Genomic DNA, 17,978 nt, shown 5'->3' on the forward strand with positions numbered 1-17,978 from the left:
CCCTCCTAAGAGTGTAACAGCCCACTGCCGCGAGATCGCTGTAGCACCACCCACCCACCTCGGATTACAGTTGTAATCCAGCAGGCGGGCACACCACAGCTTTGGTGGTCTTCCTGCGGATGACGAGATTGCGTTGCTATAGGAGGACCGCCAAAGGCCTTAGTCTTACTTTTCACCTATGTCTTTAAATGAACCTCAAATGTGTCAAGATAAAGACAATATATAAAGGCATCTTCATTCATTCATTCAGCACCTCTGGTAGGTGGTGGCAATAGTGGGTGGTGCTGTTTGTGATCTCCTAAGAAACCGTTTCGGGTCTGGCACTGGCTCTTTTTTTAACACACCTCTCCAAAAGACAAAGTCACACTGGAAGATACGGATGCAGTATTGTTATGTGATGTAATAGTTATTTGTATGGGACTCTAATTACCTGTAAGGGTGTCCAAGTGGTTTAGCAGGAGGCCAGGAGGTGGACGCCTGGAGAAGTTAACCAGGTTTTCAGCTTCTTGTGGAACTCGAGAAGTGAAGAGGAGATTCTGACGTGGAAAGGAAGGTTGTTCCATACTTTGGAGAAGACGTAGGAGGAGGCAAGGCATCCAGCTTGCTAGTGAGAGTCCGGCTAAGCAGAGGTTTCTGAGAGGTGTGTAGAAGTGTACGCTGATTTTCAGGTATGCGGGCTGGTTTTGTGTAGTGCTTTGTGTATCTGTGTGAGCAGTTTTAAATTGGGTTTGTTGATTGGGAGCCAGTGTAGTTCCCTCAGGTGTGGGGTGATGTGGGTGTGGCGAGAGAGGTTGACTATTTTAGAACTTGAAATTATTGTGTCTGTGTACCTTAAGTAGGGCCTACATGTGCAAACAGGTGCTGCTGCCATGCAGCGTCTGTGCACTACCCTAGACTGCCCTCATCAAGTGGTGAAATAGAGCAGGCGGCCACATGTATGTTCCACTGTGGACAAAAAAGGAAATTAGTTTATTGCTGGTATTGACCTTAAGCCTTGACTTAAGACACCCAATTAAAAAAAAAAGTTAAGGGAAATTAAATGTTCTTTGTTCAAATCTTCAATAGCGCCTTGTGCCTTGCGCTACTGAACAGTGCTAGCTGGTCACCAGGGCTGCTTTTGGAGCTCTGCTTAATAATCTGGCCTACAACCATATAGAACATCCGCCTCACCAGATGGACACCAGGAACCCCATTTTCACCCCTATTGTACTGCAGACATTTCTTGGGCTGTTCGCACAGCCTTCATACAAGTTTCTGTGGTAGTCCTTACAAGAATCGCTACATCAGAAACATTTCGGAAATGAAGTCACTCTTTAGATACAATTTCTGACAGGTAGGATTTCTAGATTCTCTGTGTTTATGTTTTTGGGAACACGCACGCCTGTAATAAAGTCATATCCTTCCTGAGGACTGTACCTAAGGACTCAAGTGGATGAAGTAGGTAATCACCCTGATGCTAGGTGTACGGACTGAGGCATGTATAAGAGCTTACATTTATACGTAAACCAACAGTAGCCTTTCAGTAAACATATGTCTTGAAGCAAGGATGTGAAAATTCAATATTCACAGCACTTTACCTTTTCTTCAAAAGGAAATTTTGAATTTCTTTGTAAATCACATGCAAAGGTTTGTTTGAGTTGCTACACCCAGCACGCCTCTCTTCATGTAACTTCACTAACTCTAATTTTAAAATGGCAAGAGGAAAAGCTGTAGCTAAAGCAACTTCTTGAGTCTCTTTGATTTTATACGATTTTTTTTTATTAATCAACATTACATTTGAAATTTGATTTAATTTAATAATCCTTGTTCAAAGTTTGAGGAAGTCATAAAAGTTTAACAATATTGGTGCAGTATAAATAAATTTGGGCTACCTAAGCATAACTGACAGCGTGGCACATAAATCGCGGGTTTATTTTAGTAGCTAAGCAGTTGCCCAGCACACAACATGCGTGCGCCGATGTCTGATTATGGAGCTAGCCAACATACAACAGATGCACAGACCCAAAGTACTGTAGAAGTGATATAGCCCTCTTTAATGTCACTATACTCCTGTGATATGTTCAAAGCGTAGCCCGTGACAGTGTCCCCTGTTGTTAAACCAAGATTGCTGGGTTCTATTGTACCTGCACATTAGTGCTTTAAAAGAGCTTAAACTCACCAGTACTGAGTACCAGTACCTCAATCAATCAGGGGTTTGTAAAGGGCGCCTACTCACCTGTGAGGGTTGCAAGGCACTGAGTGGGAGGGGGGCTTCTGATCCATCTGGGCCAGAGGTTCAGTCGAAGAGCCAGGTCTTCAGGTCCTTCCTGAACTGGGTCATCAATGCGGATTGCGGCGAGGTGGGCGAAGGATCTTCTTCCCGTTCTGGTCTTGTGGGACGGAGGACAGGGTGAGTTGGGCAGAGAAAAGTTGTCTGGGGTGTGTGGAAAGCAAGGCAGTGGTTCATATATTCTGGTCCTGTGTCGGGGAGGGTTTTGTAGGCATGTATGAGGTGCTTGAATGTGATTCTCTTGTTGAAAAGGGAGCCAGTGGAGTTGTCGGAGGTGTTGTGTCATGTGGCTGTGGCGAGGGATGTCGAGGACTAGTCTGGTTGTGGCTTTCTGGATGTTCTGTAGTTTCTTCAGGTGTTTCTGGGTGACGCTGGTGTAAAGTTCATTGCCATAGTCAAAGTCTACTGGTGATGAGTGCATGGGTGACTGTCTTTCTGGATTCTGTGGGGAGCCATCTCAATGTCTTTCGAACAGGCAGAGCATGTGGAAACAGGATAAGGATACTGCGTTGATTTGGCGGTTCATTAAGAGCAAGGAGTCTAGTATGATGCCAGGATGAGTACTTCGTTCTTTTCCGTGTTTAGCTTGAGGCAGCTGTCTTGCATCCAGGTAGCAACTGCCTTCATTCTGTTGTGATCATTGATTCTTGTGACTGTGGGTTCATTGGTGAGGGAGATGATCAGCTGGATGTCGTTGGCATAGGCGATGATGTTGAGATATATGGAACTTTTATCTAGTGGGTTACTCCTAGGAGTACTAAAGGCCTGTCCTTCTAGCCATCGATAATGGTAAGAATTACATGGTTGATTCAGGAATATTTATGGGCGTACACCTCTATGTTTCTGTACTCAAAATCGTATTACTGTAGGTACATCAATCTCCTAGCGGATGTAACTCGATAGAATATGTGGGATATTTATTAAAATATGAAACCCTTAATCCGGAACGTGGAACTGGGGACTGACTAGTCCTCCAAGAACATCCGGAAATTAGCTACCAAACTGGCAATACTTCCATCAGTTGTGGTAAATCTTAGAAGCCCGCAGTCTCGGCCTCCCACGTAATGTAATGTAATGAAATGAAATGAAATGAAAATGAGTCTTGTAAAGCGCACATAGCTGCCCAGAGGCGTCCAAGCGCTGAGTACTGACCGTGTGTTGTCAGCTGAAATAGTGAGCAGAACGAAAACAACTATTTATTAAACAAAAAAGTTTTCAACTGTTTCCTGAAAGAAGTAAGGTTCGAATTGGATCGGAGCTGAAAAGGTAGACTATTCCATAACTTGGCCGCATTCAGGGAAAAAGAGCGACCTCCTGATCTAGACCTGTTTACCCTTGGCACAACAGCAAGTAAGGCCTTAGTTGGTCGTAGCTGTCTGCCGGGAAGGTAAGGGGTGATTAGAGGGCGACTGATCACTGGACCAGTGTCCCAAAACGATTGGTGTGCCACACAGAGAGATTTAAAACTAATCCTGTCTTTCACCGGGAGCCAGTGCAATCTTGCCAATCCGGGTTTCACAGAGGTCCTGCGGGGAATCTGCAGCAGGGTTCTGGCAGCACAGTTTTGAATCACCTGCAACTTTCTTAATGTGAGTTCTGGGGCCCCAAGGTACAGTGCGTTTCCAAAGTCCAGCCTTGAAAGGATCAATCCTTGAACCACTATTTGTCTTGCCTCAAAAGGTAGCAAAGGTAAAATCCTCCTCAGCATTCTAATGAGGCCGAAACAAGTGGCAGATAGTACAACCGCCTGGTGGTCAAACGTCAAGGACTTATCCAGCCAGACACCCAAGCTCTTAATGGACTCCTTGGGGACTGGGGCAGTACCCAAGCAGGCTGGCCAGATCTGGTCGATGGCAGTGGGCGCCGAGTGACCCAGCAGCATGATCTCTGTCTTGTCCCCATTCAATTTGAGACAAGACAGGGTCATCCAGCTCGTAACTTCACTCAAGCAGCCCACCAGATCCACTGTGCCCGCAGGGTTTCCAGCCCGTGCCAATGAGACCACCAGCTGTGTATCGTCCGCATAGGTCACGATCTTAATACCATAAGGGCGGACTATCCCAGCCAGCGGCCTCATGTAGACATTAAACAGCGTCGGGCTGAGTGAAGAACCCTGCGGGACGCCACACTCCAAGGGCCTGCTGGTGGAGGTGATATTACCCTCAAAAACTTGGAAGTTTCTGTTGGTTAGGAATGAACAGATCCATTCCAAAGCTCCTCCTTGGATCCCAATGTCTCGGAGACGCTGCAGTAAGATGGTATGATTTACAGTGTCAAAAGCGGCACTTAGATCGAGGAGGATGATTGCCACCGATCCTCCCCGATCCAAGATGCCCCTTGTTTCCTCCAAGACTGCCAGCAAGGCCGACTCGTCCCATGCTTGGGACGGAAGCCGGTCTGCGAGGGGTCAAGGAGGCTGTTATTCTCCAGGAAATTGGTTAGGAGGCTGTTAATATACTTTTCCAGTAATTTGCTAGCCCATGGAAGCAGGGAGATTGGACGATAATTGCTGAAGTTGTTACTATTCAGATTGGACTTTTTGGGAAGTGCCTTAACCCTAGCCTCTTTCCACCTGGATGGAACTATATTGGTGGAAATAGAGGCATTGAGCACCTTTAGTACAACCGGAAGGATGGTTTGACTGACGGTCCTTAGGAAGCTCGGAGGGGCAGGGTCGCTTGGAGAGCCAGATTTTACCTGGGTCATCAATGTGGCTAATAAGTCCAAGCGCAGCAATGGAAATGTGTCCAGCACTGGTGGCATATTATCTGACGCACTATTTGTGGCATGTCCGGAGATGACTGCTGGAGTATGTGGTTGAATATTTGGAAAAGCAGAGTATATAAGATCTATTTTATTTAAAAAATAGTCTGCCAGCTCATTACACCGGACTTGTAAATTGTCACTGTTTATGGGGGGCTGGGGAAGAACTGTGAGGCTTTTTACTATTCTATAGATTTCCTTGGAGTCGGATCTGGCGTCCGTTATCTTTTTTGTATAATATAGAGATTGAGCGTTCTTAATCTTCTGCTTATATTCCCTAATGGAACTTCTATATTTAGCTTTGTCTAGATCTGTATAGTCCAGACGCCATTTCCTCTCCAGCCTTTTACACTTCCTTTTTATCTCCCTAAGCTCTGTGGAGTACCAAGGGGCAGAGATCCTAGCTCTTTTGGCCCGAGTTGTTTTCACTGGAAGAATAGAGTCCAATGACTGGGTTATCCAGTTGTTAAAAATGTCATTGGCAGCCGTCTGGTCTGTAGTGATGGAAGGTATAGTGTCTTGAAGTTCGTGGGCCCACTTCTCTATAGACAATCTGGGCCAGTTTCGGGCTTCGCGTAGTCCTGTAGAAAGCGCAGGCAATTTAGAGGTGTACCAGGTTAGCGGGACAAGTCGATGGTCTGTCCATGGAAGTACAATAGGGGGCTCTATCACCAGGTCCGGACAGTTGCTAAACACCGGGTCCAGCAAATGTCCTTTCACATGTGTGGGTGAAGGGACCAGTTGGGTCAGCTGCAATGCAGATAGACCAGCGATTAGTTCTTGGGCAGCATGGTCAGTTATATCTTCAAAGTGCATATTTACGTCGCCCAGCAACGTAAAGTTGGCTGAGATGGTGGCAAGATCTGCAACTGCTGAGGGCACAGAGTCCAGGAATTGTCTGATCGAACCAGGCGGACGGTAGACCAGTACTCCGGAGAAATTTAAATTTGGTGACAGTTCCAGACTAAATGAGGTACTTTCACAACCCACAATAGAGGTGGAAATGCATCGGCATGTGAACCTGTCTTTAAATACTATAGCTAAGCCTCCTCCCTTCCCCGACGTGCGGTCTGTCCTGACTACTTGATAGCCCTGTGGTAATGCTTGGATGAGGTCAGGCGCAGAAGACGAGGTGAGCCATGTCTCCGTAAAAAAGACTGCATCCGGATTATAATCTTCAAGCAATAGGGCTATTTCTGATTGATGCTTGGGCAAGGACCTACAATTTAAAAGATACATCTTAAAAGAGTGCCGATGTTCAGTGGTTATAGTGCTTCTTGGGAGGGTATTGCAATGTTGACACTAAGAGGGCACATTCAAAGGATGATACAGATGGTGACAATCTCCTTTTGGCGCGGGTCTCAAGCTAAGTAGTTCATTAGGGGTATATCCTGTATGAGGGCTGAAAAAATATGCAGGGGTTGTGGCCCCTGGCGCCGTCCGGTCGCGGACGGGCGCAGACGGGCTTGCCTTTGGCGCGCCATCGGCGCGCCGCCGGCGCGCCCGCTGCGCCCGCCCGCTGCGCGGACGGGTTCACAACATCCCTTTATACAGGTAAGAGGCGGGTGGGAGGCGACCAACAACTCGAGCGCCAACCCAGATTTCCCCCAATATGGCCTCCTGAAGCCCTGCCTCACCAAGCGTCAGTGCTGACTCTGCTGCGCTGGGAGTGGGGACGAGTGAAAGGAATCCCTAGTCAGGTACAATTAAAATAAATGCAAAACGAAGTTTTTTTCAGGCAAAGTAACAAAATGCACACATTTAAAAACTGAGTACCCCCGGCTCACGCCTCAAGGGTTCAACACGCGCTAGTAGTCAGCGCGCTCGCGCCTTCCTTCAGCTTTTTATGCCTGGGGCGGGCGGGAGGCGACCAACAACTCGAGCGCCAACCCAGATTTCCCCCAATATGGCCTCCTGAAGCCCTGCCTCACCAAGCGTCAGCGCTGACTCTGCTGCGCTGGGAGCGGGGACGAGTGAAAGGAATCCCTAGTCAGGTACAATTAAAATAAATGCAAAACAAAGTTTTTTTCAGGCAAAGTAACAAAATGCACACATTTAAAAACTGAGTACCCCCGGCTCACGCCTCAAGGGTTCAACACGCGCTAGTGGTCAGCGCGCTCGCGCCTTCCTTCAGCTTTTTATGCCTGGGGGCGGGCGGGAGGCGACCAACAACTCGAGTGCCAACCCAGATTTCCCCCAATATGGCCTCCTGAAGCCCTGCCTCACCAAGCGTCAGCGCTGACTCTGCTGCGCTGGGAGCGGGGACGAGTGAAAGGAATCCCTAGTCAGGTACAATTAAAATAAATGCAAATCGAAGTTTTTTTCAGGCAAAGTAACAAAATGCACACATTTAAAAACTGAGTACCCCCGGCTCACGCCTCAAGGGTTCAACACGCGCTAGTAATGTAATGTAAATTGTCTTTTGTATAGCGCATAAATCACCCGAAGGTCTCAGAGCGCTTGCATTGAACACAACAACATACAGACGTGAAAGCGGAGATATAAATTAAGGAAGAGGAAGTCACTAGAACAGCCATGTCTTTAGATTTTTTCAAAAGCTGAAGTAGTCGGATTGCACCCTAATAGATAAGGGCCGAGCGTTCCAGAAGTCAGGCGCTGATTTACTAAAGAACCTGTCACTGTATCTCACAGTGCGCACTTTAGGGACCTTTAGGAGCTGCTTACCAGCGGACCTGAGGGTTCTAGTAGGTAGGTGGGGTTTGAGCTTGCTTTCCAGGTAGGCTGGACCTTGTCCATGAATCGTTTTGTGGACTAGGCAGCACAGTTTGAATTGGATCCGTTTCTTAATAAGGAGCCAGTGCAAGGTCTTGAGTGAGGGAGTAGATGGAGTACGGAGAGGAAGATCCAATACCATTCTGGCTGCGGTATTCTACAGCACCTGCAGCTTAGACAGAAAGTTTTCATTAATTGAGGCAAGGAGGGCATTCCCGTAGTCAATGCGGCTTATAATAAGTCCTTGGACTAGGGGCATGCGGGAGGGGAGGGGAAGCCACTTAAAGATTTTCTTTAGACTGCGCATAAGGCCAAAACATGTCTGAGAGATTTTATTGACATGTTCTAACATAGACAGTCAGTTGTCAATTATAACCCCCAGGTTCCTAACCGAGGACCTGGGGGGCGGACAAGGTCCGAGAGTGGTAGGCCACCATTCCTTAGTCCAGCGTTTGTCGGCTGCTCCAAAAGGCACAATCTCTGTTTTACTGGCGTTCAGTTTTAAAAAGTTGTTGGTCATCCAATTGTCTATGTCAACCATACACTTTTGAAATCTTAATTTGGTTTCAGCGGGGTCTGGGCCAATGGTAATCAACAGCTGGGTATCGTCAGCATATGATACCGTGTCGAAGCCGTGTGATTTGATTACTTTCGCCAGGGGGGATACATATAGGTTAAAAGCGTTGGGCTTAATATTGAGCCCTGGGGGACACCTTTATCGTTAACCTGGTAACTGGAGGAATACACTCCGGCCTGCACTTTAGACCGCCTGTTGGACATATAACTTCTTATCCAGAGTAGAGCTGGGCCTTTGACACCAATCTCCAACAGCCTCTTAAGAAGAATTTGGTGCGAGATGGTGTCGAACGCTGCAGACAAGTCGAGCAGGACCAGTATGGCAGACTGTCCTTTATCTAAGGTGGTTCTGATGTTGTCTGTAATCTCGAGGAGGGCGGTCTCGGTGCTGTGGCGAGCCCTAAAGCCGGATTGGGAAGGGTCCAAAAGTTTATTGTCCTCTAAAAAAGAGACTAGTTGCTTATTGATCAAAGATTCCATAATTTTCCCAAGCAGGGGGAGGAGCGAAATGGGCCGATAATTTGCAAGGAGAGTAGGATCAGCCGAAGGTTTTTTTAGAATTGGTCTGATGATGGCCTGCTTCCAGTGCGTCGGGACAGAGGCGCATGATAAAGACAGATTGAGAATCTTTGTGAGGTCCGTTATTAAGGCTGGTGCTATTTTAGCCAGCACCTGCGCCGAGGCCGGGTCGTCCGGTGAACCGGATTTGATAAGTCTAAGAGTGGATTCAACTTCTGTTTCAGAAAAGAAGGTAAATTCACTTAAGGCTGGGCTGGGAGGATTCATGTTAGTGGTTACCCTGTTTGCAACTGGGACCGGCTGATTCAAAGGAATAGATTGAGGAAATTTTTTATGTATTGCATCTATTTTATCATGAAAATACTCTGATACAGCAGTGACTCACTCTTGAGACTGAGTAGGGGAGGGCTGACAGGCGACAGGATTTGTGAATTCTTTCACTATTCTGTATAGTTCTTTGTGCAAATTTGTTGCCTGGGTTATTCTGGCCTCGAGATGGCTTTTTTTGGCCGTAGCAATGTTGTTCATGTATTCTCTGTGCACCTTTATATACTGTTGCCTGTCCGAAGGTGCTTTAGTATGTCTCCATTTCCTTTCTGCTGCCCTAATATCTTGCTTAGCTCGTTGTAGGTGAGGAGTAAACCATAGAGTAGTTTTAGATAGGGATTTTGAGGCCTTTACTGGTGCAATTCTGTCCAGTGTTTTCACAATGGCGAGGTCCAGATCGATGGCTGCAGTGTTAGGATCAGTAGCGTCTGTAAACCGGGTGTGGGAAAAATGGGTGGTAAATGACTCTAGATTTATCTTGCACCATGATCTACAGAATTTTATTGAGTTGCTGAGCCGAGGTCTGATGACGAGGTCGGAAATAGTGAATCTAATCACATGATGATCCGACCATAAAACGGGGAGATTTTCAACAATTTCTACCAGTGGGGAGTTGGAGCATAGCAAGTCCAACGTGTGACCCGCGATGTGGGTGGGATCCAAGCTTAGCACATTTAGTCCTAAGGAATTTATGCCTGACAGAAGATCATTCGTCTGCGGGTCTGTCATTTGTTCCGCATGGTAATTAAAATCCCCTAAAAGGAGAAAATTACCCGAGGCCAACACGTGCGGGGCTAATACTTCCATTAATTTGTTTACAAAATCGGTCTTTACCCCCGGGGGTCTGTATACAAGAGCCACCTTCCATCTTGCCTTAGGGCCGACCGTTGAAGTTGAAGTTGAAAATATTTGTAAAGCGCACTGTGGGACAAGCGGCTTCCTGGCGCTGGAAGATTGACAGTGACAGATGGAAGGGGCAACCAGGGAATTACTGGGTTGTGAAGGCTTAGGCAAACAGATGGGTTTTGAGCGCCTTACGGAGGTGCAGGTAAACAGTGATGGACCTGATGGTAAGTGGAAGACTTTTCCAGAAGCGGGGGGCAAGAATAGAGAATCTGGTACCACCAGTTCTGGACTTACGGAAGCGGGGGACACTGAGGAGTGCCTGGCTAGAGGAGCGAAGATTGCGACAGGGATGGTAGTGGGTGATCATGGAATTATTGAAAATAGGAGCGGTGCGGGCACGGGCCATAAAGACTAGGCATCCCGTCTTGAAGAGGGTTCTCTGTAGGATGGGAAGCCAATGGAGGGACTTGAGAAGGGGGGTGATATATGGGACTTAGGAAGCCGATGGATAAGGTGGGCGGCCTGATTCTGGATGGCCTGAAGGCGCCATAGCTCGTAGTCAGGAATGCCCACGTATGTGCAAATCTCGTAGTCCAACCGTGAAAGAATCATAGCTAAAACAATTATTTTAAGGGCATCAGAAGAAAAGAAACGGGAGATCTTGCGGATCTTGCGTTATGGTGGCAATGCACACTTCTCCCCAATTTTCAACGTAGAAGTCGTTAGTGTAGAGTTTCATGTCAGATTTGAAAACAATTGCAGTGCCCCCCCCTCTTTTGCCTGGTCGATCGAGCCTGTGTATTTTGTACTCTGACGGCACGGCGATAGAGATATCCGGAAGGGAGGAATCGTGAAGCCTGTCTCAGTGGCAAAGAGTTAGTCTGGTTTTTCCGAGTCAAGTATTTCCCATATTTCTAGGGCGCGTTTGGAAAGAGATCGCGCGTTACAGTATAGACAGCTGAGCGTTGCCATGTTAGAGCCACGCTCTGTATTCTGCTGGCTCATGTCGTTGGCCTGGGGTTGCTCCTGCATGTGAGAAGAGAGTAGTGGGGCTACGGGTCATACCCCAGAATGGCAGAGGTGTTTATTTAGGGAGAGGAGCTCCTGACTAATGTACACAATTCTGTCCATGGTTAACCCAAACTCAATGGAGTAAGAAGAACTAAGTGATTTTCTGGATCAAAAGACCAGGGTCCCTCGCGTCGGCGTCGAACAGGAGCGGACGGGCGTAGACGGGCTTGCGTCCTATTGGCGCACTTGCTGATAAGCAGCAAGTGGGCGGGACCGTGGCAGTGAGGAGCAAAGTGTAGAGCGCTAACCCTCACAGGGGAGGAAGAGAGTGAGTCTCGAGAATAGGCTGGTGCTCCGCCCCTCCGCTCAATCGGCACTTGCCGCGGCAGAACAGCGGCACACCTAGCCTGAAGGAGTGTGCTCAGAACAAGAGGTAATTTTTACATCAGATACAATTTTTAAAAGCAAAATGCAAAATATAGGATATTAATTTTAAAAATCAGCAGAGGGCAAGATCAGCACGACCTTCTCGTCGTAATTTTTAAAAGCAAAGTGCAAAAAGCAGAAAAGCAATTTTAAAAATATCAGCGCAGGGCGAGATCAGCACGACCATCTCGTCGTAGTATTGGTGTAGAATGCTGCGCGCGTCCGCTCGGCGCACTTGCTGATAAGCAGCAAGTGGGCGGGACCGTGGCAGAGAGGAGCAAAGTGTAGAGCGCTAACCCTCACAGGGGAGGAAGTGAGTGAGTCTCGAGAATAGGCTGGTGCTCCGCCCCTCCGCTAAATCGGCACTTGCCGCAGCAGAACAGGGGCGCACACCTAGCCTGAAGGAGTGTGCACAGAACAAGAGGAAATTTTTACATCAGATACAATTTTTAAAAGCAAAATGCAAAATATAGGATATCAATTTTAAAAATCAGCGGAGGGCAAGTTCAGCACGACCTTCTCGTTGTAATTTTTAAAAGCAAAGTGCAAAAAGCAGAAAAGCAATTTTTAAAATCCACCTTCCAATAGAGTAGCTGATGGCCTTCTCCATAACCTTTGCTGGGAAGGGGAGGAGGGAGATGGGTCTGAAGTTCTTGAGGTCTGTTGGGTCAGTAGACGGTTTCTTCAGTAGGGGCTTGATCTTGGCATGTTTACATTCGTCAGGGAAGGTGGCGGTTTCGATGGAGCAGTTGATGGTGTGGCAAACCTGGGGGGCGATGGAGGCAGCTGCTTTTGGAACATGTGGTACGCACAAGGATCCGATGGGGCTCCTGAGTGGATGCTCTTAGTGGTCATCTGTGGTGAGCGGAGTCCAGTTGAGCACGATCAGTAGAGGTAAGGTGTTGTTGCATGCGGTGGTGGGCGTAGTGGCGGGGTCTTGGGTGTCGAAGCTGTTGTAGAGCTGCCTGATCTTGTGGTGGAACAAGGTGCCGAGTTGGTTTCAGAGGTCTTGGGAGGGTGGGATGTCTGTGGTCTCGCTGTTGGACCTGCTAAACTCCTTAACGATGGTGAAGAGTTCTTTGCTGTTGTGTGCGCTGGCATTTATTCTTTTCTGGTAGCCATCTTCTTTGTGGTTTTGAGGAGAAGGTGGTGTGCGTTGACAGCGGATTTTAAGGTAGCGTGGGTTTCCGGGATTTTGTTTTTCCTTCACCTCTTCTCGAGGCATTGGCAGGTGCTTCTGGACTCGTGTAGGACAAGAGTGAACCAGCTGGCTTTCTTGGAGTGTTGCTTGAGGTTGAGTGGACTTCTGAATTTTGATTCCGTGAGTCCCGGGACTTCTCCTTGGCTAGTGGGAGTATTGGTAGTCTGGGTGGAAATAGCCAGGCTCATGCTGCATGTGTGAAGCAAAACAGGACAGGAGCTGTTCTGTTTCTGAGGAGACTGACTGACTGAGCCATGTATGTATGCACTGACAGACGTTCCAAGATGGCATCCAGTACTGATTAGATCCGAATCGAAACACGACCTGCAGCTTCTATCGCTCTTCCTCGAGGTGAAATGTTCAGCAGTAGCGAATGATAGGCCTGAGGCGGTCCTGTCGCCCTATCTTATCACGGGTAAGCACGCCAAATACTAGCCAGGAGCGGATTCAGAGCCTTTGATAGTTAAACAGAACAATATCTCCAGTAAGTCTCCGAGTCAGCACTCCTTTTTGTTAATGTTGTGCAGTCAGCAGGTAACGCCACCCACTTTTTTCAAAATCCTAATTTAGTGGAATTTACAGGAAGTTCGTGCCCCATGCAGTTTTACTAGTACTGAGATTGGGGCGCAGCGAGAGGAGTCCTTCACTTACTGTTTAGTTTTTGAAAGAGCTGAAAATGCATCACACAAAGTTTGACCAGCACTTATCAGTTTATAGCTATCCACAGCTCAGAAACTACAACTAGCACTTTTTATTCTTCATTGAAGAACCTTCTCAGATTCCTTAGGATGTAGCGACTTATTTGAATTGCCACTGTACTGCCAGGGACCTGCACACACCACACTGTTGACAGTGGGGGTTCCAATCAGGCCCCTTCTCTTTGTGGAAATGTGACACATTTCTTGCCTATCCTGCCATGTTTTACGACACTCACGGTAATTGCTGACATTGACGTGATGAGTGTCTGTAGATAGGGTGAGTGTGAAGGTGATGCAACTGACCACGAGGAAGAGTAAGCATGTGTGTTTAAAGTACAACTGGAATTCTACATTGGTAAAAACAAATCAGTTCTGTTGGTTGGCGTGCATGTATGAGTGTCTGCGCGAGTGCTGTTGGGTGGTGTGCATGTGTGAGTGTTTGCACGAGTGCCTATGTGTGAGTGGCAGACATGCACTATGAACTGCCAGAGAAAAACGTTATTCTGTTCTTGCAGCATGGATATCCATTCAACAAAAAGCAGGGGTAGGGGAAGTGACATCACACACTCATTGAGCTTAATGACTTCACATGTAGTGAAATCATTTAGCCTTTGACCTTGAATGTCCCCAGGAAGTGGTGTCACCTGATCTTAACCCTGAAGACATCATAATAATTGCCACTGCTGAAAGTTCGATAACAACTTCAAGATTAATATAACACAACACATACAAATATACAGTTTAGAAACCACCTATAATAGGTTGCTGACATGATCTATGAAAGTGATGGGACATAATACTTGCTGTGAATTGTAATGAGACAACCTCTTCTACGAGGCCTTGGGAAGGTTCTCCGCCCGAGACTTTTTTTTTAAAGAATGGGGTATTTAGAAGCATATTTTTTACATAAATATGCCAAAAAGCCATAGACTATCAAAGGTTACTTATTCATATTCAGGTCCTTTCATGGTGTGCCTGTGAAATCTTACACTCCTGAAGAGCTGACCCCATTGTTTTCAAAATGTGCTACTGGTGCCTCATATGTCAAAAACCACATCGAATGCCATTACAGCTCCCATATGCCCCAAATTACAGACATATGTCAGTGTCAGTATTTTGCAATTAATGCCTTCCATATAACTTGGCTTACACCTTCTATCAAAATTACCTCTGTTATGTCAGAGCCAGTATTGTGGCAAGTTTGGCTCCTTTCAAATTCTATGCTTTTCCTCTGTTATGCCAAGATGTACCTCCAATGATCTAGTGCCACCTCTTTCTATAAAACATTTGCTGATCTCCTGAAACCACATCTAGCTGCAATGTATAATGACTCGTTTGACACCGGCTCCTTCCCGCCTTCCCTGCGCGAGGCGCTGTTAACCCTTCTTCTTAAACCCGATAAGCCTTCCAACCGTCGCGACTCCTACCGCCCCCTGTCTCTAATAAATACAGACAACAAAATCTTTGCTAAGTTGATCGCTGGAGTGGTGTGGTTCACTGGTTAGAGGCGGCAGACCCGTAAGCAGAGAAGGGCCCGGGACCAGGGTTCAATTCCCGACGCGGCAGGGTCATGGACCAGGGTCAAAACGGACTTGATCATTCTCACCTCGGTGCCTACTCTAACCGGGGAACACACTCGGCAACTCTGGGCATTAAGCTTGCCTCATCTCTACAACGGCCCCCCACAGACGTTGGGGATGCCTGGTTTCACCTTGGAGATACCCAGAAAGGGACCATCTCACAGGGAAAACCAGGACGGGTTCCCCAGCGGTCTTCAGCGCCAGGATACTCCTTGGAGTCGCAGTGCGCTTTACAAGTACACCCACATTTACATTTACATTTACATCGCTTCCTGCCTTCTTTTACTTATGCCCACCATTGCTCTTCCCGATCAATCGGGTTTCATCCCCGGAAGGGCAACTTCCCACAACCTTCGCACGATTTTCTCTGTATTGCATAAAATTAACCCTGACCTACCGGCCGTGGCTGCCTTGCTGGACACTACAAAGGCGTTTGACACGCTGGAGTGGCCCTTCTTATTTTACATCTTGCCACGTATGGGCTTCAGTGACCACTTCCTGCGTAACGTCAGACTCCTTTATACCAACCCCTCGGCACGCCTCCGCATCAACGGCCAAGTCTCAGACCCTATTACCATTGCTCGTGGCACGCGCCAAGGGTGTCCGCTATCGCCCATGCTTTTTGCTATAGCGATGGAGCCCCTGGCCGCCAGGCTGCGGCAGCACCATACTCACAGGGGTATTGGTTTTGTAGTGTAGTTCCTATTATCCCAATAGGCTCTGCGCATTGGAATAATACCTTCAATAGTATAGGCCTAGACTAGACGTTAACTAGGTCTACTACTGTCGATATTAGACTTAAAGTTTTGGGTTTGCCAGCTAGCTCAGAGTTCACTAGAAACTTTCTCGACTAGGCAAGGAGGAGTTGAACCTCCCTGGATAGACAAGAAGGGATTTAGTTTCTGACAACCATAGAACATGACAACTTTGCTCTCCCCTAATCAAGAGTGTATCTCTAGAGTCGTGTGAAAACAAAAGACGACTTATTTTACTCAGTCAGTACGTGCATTCTTAGTCTCACCAGATTGTAGAGAAAAGGAAGAGACGGGCGTGTTCAATAAAAGATGTTATTTATTGATCAGTCTCTTTTCTCATACAAAAGAAATGGATCGATATTATTGCAATACTTATGGTTAAGTAAAGTGCATACATTAAAAGCAGAAGTATAAAATAATACTGTAAAAACATTGATATGGTTTCTAAGCCATATGATGGTTTAAAATGGATAAAATAGATACATACACATATACATTTGACTAATCGTACTCAACTGGTGTTTCTAACTACGCCTACCCCAGATGTACCTGACCTAAGCCTAATACGTGGGCGGGAGTAGAAAGTAGCAGTTTAAGTTAAGTTTGTTTTGCCAAGTGACTGACTCAAGAATTCTCTGTGAGGGGTTATTCAGTTCTGTACCTGGAGTCTAGGATGAATGAGGGATGGTATCTCTCGTCTCTGGTCTCGATATTCCAGGCTGCCTGCGAGGGCTACCCGGAAGCGCCGGAGCTGGATTTCTCGGCAGGAGAAAGCAGCGTCTCGTTCTCAGCGCGTCAGGAAGGCGGGGCTGCGCCAGCGGGGTCTGCTCTGCTCTGGGCTTCGGCAAGTCTGGCTGCTCCGATCTCGTCACCACCGCGTGTGTTTGCATAGGGCAATATCGGTAATATTTATACCTTTAAGGTGCCGAGATTGACGTAAGGATGGACATAGATACGTCAATAAGGATGTCATACGACCTGGTCGTTAGCACATTCTTTTGCTGAAGTTCTCGGTGAAATCAAAACAATGGCCGCAGGGTTTTTCCCAGGTCTGTCATAGGTTTGATTTGTTTTGAGAACTCCGTATGCCTTATCAGGGGCTGGAGGAATATCGCTTGTCTAATTAGATGGCAAGCGTTATGACCTAATCAGATAACACGTTCCTGTGCCGTAGTGTGGCTTAATCAGATAACGGTTCCTGCATCATGGGGGTTTTCTGCCTCATGGGATGGCTGCTAGTTAACTTGTTAACCAGAATAGGGTCAGGAATAGGGGGATCGATACAGAACCTATAGGAATACATCACACCCACTCCACGCTAACTATGGACATATTTACGAATCTATGCATAGTAAAACATACTGTAGAGTATCGTGTATATCTTACCACCCCAAAATACATAAATGCATTTTGAAATTATCAAATATACGGAAAAAACAGTCATATGTAATATATGCACTCAAGCTGTAGAATAATGCTAAAGTAATCACGCATATCTATACATTATCACTAATTTGTATACGAGAATTTACACATGAAATGGCTCTTAATACAGAAAAAAGGTTCGAGACCATTCCATCACAGAATAAAATAATAATGAACATACCAGCGGGCAGCTAATGTCTATAAACTATCTAAAATAAGAAATTTTAGTTCTCTAAGAATAGTTCTTACTTTAAGCAGAAGATAAGTGTCCCGAAAAACATGTAAAAATATTTTGGGGCTGCTGAAAAAAATTGCTGTCCGTGAACTGGAGGGAAATTGTTCATGGTATTTTGCTATTCTAGCTGAAGGCCAAATTCAGGGAACGCCGTGTGCGAGCTTGCTCAAAAGTCTCTATGTCTGCTCTGGTGAGAACATCATATCATTTAGACTGTCGAAAAAGCTGTCAACAGCTTCCTGGGAGAGTTCCACTAACTCGGAAAAGGATGTAACCATGCATTCGTGCGCATGATTGTCTCCATTGACGTTTTCATTAGAATTGTTGACAGAAGGTCGTACCTGATCAATGCTGCTTTCATCTTGAACTTCACTACCCCTTAATCGTAGTGGTGAAGCTTCCACGAATGCCGTCATCAGGATTGGTAGCCGTTGAGGGCAGCACAAAGCATGAGCCTTTATTGGACTCAACAATGTTTCTGCATCCATTGGCGCATCTGATTGTAGCGTCAGACAGGTGTCTAACACGCATTCTTCTCCGCATAGCAAGCACCTTAATACAGGTAAAACACATCGTTGCCACATTGGTCGAAATGAAAGAAACCAAGTCATGTT

General features: G+C 46.7%; 1 protein-coding gene across 3 annotated transcripts in view; it reads left to right on the forward strand.

Annotated features, from left to right (window-relative positions):
• Positions 1-17,978, forward strand: part of FHIP1A (FHF complex subunit HOOK interacting protein 1A) — a 512,772-nt gene that overhangs the window by 298,537 nt on the left and 196,257 nt on the right. The window lies entirely within an intron of this gene.

The sequence above is a fragment of the Lissotriton helveticus genome, chromosome 2_1 (genome assembly GCF_964261635.1).
Source record: "Lissotriton helveticus chromosome 2_1, aLisHel1.1, whole genome shotgun sequence".
Classification (NCBI taxonomy): domain Eukaryota; kingdom Metazoa; phylum Chordata; class Amphibia; order Caudata; family Salamandridae; genus Lissotriton; species Lissotriton helveticus.